This window comes from Pseudorca crassidens, chromosome 5 (assembly GCF_039906515.1).
Source record: "Pseudorca crassidens isolate mPseCra1 chromosome 5, mPseCra1.hap1, whole genome shotgun sequence".
Taxonomy (NCBI): Eukaryota; Metazoa; Chordata; class Mammalia; order Artiodactyla; family Delphinidae; genus Pseudorca; species Pseudorca crassidens.
Window position 1 is genome coordinate 121,638,980 of NC_090300.1, and position 3,231 is coordinate 121,642,210.

General features: G+C 40.3%; 1 pseudogene; it reads left to right on the forward strand.

The window, feature by feature from the left end:
- Window positions 1–419: 419 nt before the first annotated feature.
- On the forward strand, window positions 420–1,243 carry LOC137224552 (small ribosomal subunit protein uS2 pseudogene; annotated as a pseudogene).
- The last annotated feature ends 1,988 nt before the right edge of the window (window positions 1,244–3,231 follow it).

The following is a 3,231-nucleotide window of genomic DNA, read 5'->3' on the forward strand; positions in this document are numbered from 1 at the left end:
TTTGCGGTACACGGGCCTCTCACTGTTGTGGCCTCTCCCGTTGCGGAGCACAGGCTCCGGATGCGCAGGCTCAGCGGCCGTGGCTCACGGGCCGAGCCGCTCCGCGGCATGTGGGATCGTCCCAGACCGGGGCACGGACCCGTGTTCCCTGCATCGGCAGGCGGACTCTCAACCACTGCGCCACCAGGGAAGCCCCATATTCACCTTTCAACCAAAAATTACAAGGCCTGCCAAAGCCAAGAAAAAACAGACTGAAGTGACAGAGCAAGCATTAGAACCAGACTTAGATGTGACACAGATTTGGGGATTATCAGACAGAGAATTGAAAATGGCTGTGATTAGCCTTTATGTGCTACCCAGAGAGGGGTCCATACAGCATTGTTCTGGGTTCTGTTGTAAGTTAGAGGGAAACTTTAACAATGTCCAGAGCCCTCAATGTCCTGCAAATAAAGAGGAAGAGTTCCTTAAATTCCTCGCAGCAGGAACACACTTAGGTGGTACCAACCTTGACTTCTAAATGGAATAGTCCATCACCAAAGGTAAAGTGATAGCATCTACATCATAAATCTGAAGAAAATCTGAAAGAAGCTTCTGCCGGCAGCTGGTGCCATTGTTGCCTTTGAAAACCCAGCTGATGTCAGTGTCATATCATCCAGGAATATTGGCCAGTGAGCTGAGCTGAAGTTTTCTGCTCTATTGCTAGCTGCCTTACTCCTAGAACTTGGAACTAGATCCAGGAAGCCTTACAGGAGCCGAGACTTTTGGTGGTTACTGATCCCAGGGCTGACAACCAGCCTCTCACAGGGACATCTCCTGCCTACTATTGCTCTGTGTGACACAGACTCTCCTCTGTGCTATGTGGACATTGCCACCCATACAAGGGAGCTCGCTCAGCAGGTCTGATGTGATGGATGCTGCCCCAGAAGTTCTACATGTGCATGGCACCGTCTCCCAGGAACACTCATGGAAGGTCATGCTTGATCTCTACTTCTACAGAAATCCTAAAGAGATTGAAAAGGAGGAGGAGGGTGCTGCTGAAAAGGCTGTGACCAAGGAGAAATTTCAGAGTGAATGCACTGCTCCAGCTCCTGAGTTTACTGTTACTCAACCCGAGGTCTCAGGCTGGGCTGAAGGCATGAAGGTTCCTCCTGTGCCTTTTCAGCGGTTTACTGCTGAAGAATAGTCTGCAACTCCCACTGCTCAGGCCATTGGACATATAGGAGCAACCACTGAGTGTTCTTAAGCTGTTCATCTACAGATTCTTAAACAGAAAATGGAAATAAGGTTGTTGGAAAATAAACAGTTTCTGAAAATTTTTTTAATAAAACAAAATAACTATGATCAATATGGTAAGGGCCCTAATGAAAAAAATAAAAGGACAACATGCAAGAACAGAAAGAATCTAAAAGAAATGTAAGAAGTCAAAAAACACTGTAACAGAAATGAAGACTGCTTTCTATGGGCTCATCAGTAGATGTGACATGGCCGAGGAAAGAATCAGTGAGCTTGAAGATAGATCAGTAGAAATAGTTTAGTTAAAGAATCTAAAGGTTGGAAGAGACATTAAAAGTTATCTAACATATCTTCTCATTTTCCTTCTGAAAATTTGGATTAAAAATACATTCTCTTTTCTGATGGTATGCCAATGATGTAAATAATTATCTAACTCTTGCCATCAAGACTATTGCAAATAGAAGCATATCATTTTGACACAACTAACACAGATGTAACAGCTTTAGGCATTTAAATACCATTTGCCTATAAAGAACAATGCAACACACAAGTTATAAACATTTATGATTTAATTTGGAAAATTAGAACAGGATTTATCCCACTATTGCATATTATCATGAATGATTCTTTTTAACATCTTTGTACTGTCATTCTTTACTAAATGCCCTACATTTTTCATGCTTTATTTTTATACTTGTCTACTGCTACTTTGATCCTATCTGGCATTAAGGATCAGTTGTCAAACATTGAAACTAAAGGCTTTTATCTATGGCCTTGCCTCCTTGGATTCCAGTATTCAACATCACTCAGTCAGTGTTCAACTTCAGTCCAGCTGTTCATGTTTGCACATTTAGGTAACTTGCTTCCAAATATTCATGACAGTGAACTACTGAAAGTCAACTTACTGCTAAGTGGACTTTTTTATATATTGTGATGTCAGAAGAATAGTGCAGTAGTTTCTTAAGATTATTAGTTTTTCCGGGTTTCATTGAATGAAATTGGTGTTTAAGCGCGTATTCACATATTTCATGTACTCATATGTGAAATTCTGTGCTAGTGTAGTGGTGGCTAAGAAGAGGTGGCCCCTGCCTTCAAGGCATGATCAAGCTAGAACTGTAGTATTAGAATCAACTTGGAAGATTTTTAAAATTCTGTCATTCAGCCTTGTTTAAGTCAAAGTCCAGACATATAATATTCCCTAAGAATGTCTCAGATAATTTTAATGTGCCACCAGGATTAGAATTACTGAACTATATTGATAAAAAATATGCAAATAGATTGAAAGTGATAGATAAGGATGTTACACACACATACACACACACACATGCATGCACTTGTGAGATTTCAGAGGGTGGGGAGGTCATGTTCAATGGAGAGAGGGCAACAAATGTTTCTGAGCTTAAAGGGCTGTAAAGATTTTGGAGAGGAATACCTGACTGAGTGGAGTCGCATTCCTGGCAGGGGGACACTAATAATGAAAGAAAACAAATAAACGCACTTGACAATGACCTTTTTGAATGATATAGAGAGGAGCCAGACCCAGAAGAGAATACTGCAAGGAACTGTGGGAAGTAAGGTAAGACAGAGAGCAGGGTCCCACACTGAGAAGACCTTAAAAACTTGAATTTCAGGGTGATGTCATTATAAAGCATTTCTTAAATAGTTTTTGTTTTTTGCATTATTTAACTATCAGGACACTTAAATCCATGATCCTGTTACCCAGCTTAAGTATTAAACTTTATTAATACAGTTGATATCTCTCCCTTCCCTAATCATAACTGTCCCACCCTCTGCAGAGGTAATCCTCATCCTAAATTTGGTGTTTATTATTCTCATACATTTCTTAATACTTAGATACATAGGGACTTATTTTCCCAAACAAAACCAATTTTTCAAGTTAAAAATTTATTGTAAAGAATTGAAGGGAATAAATATGGCATTGAGTTTACAGACAAAGGAATGGATGTCAAGGAATGGGAAGGAAATTTAGCACCTTAA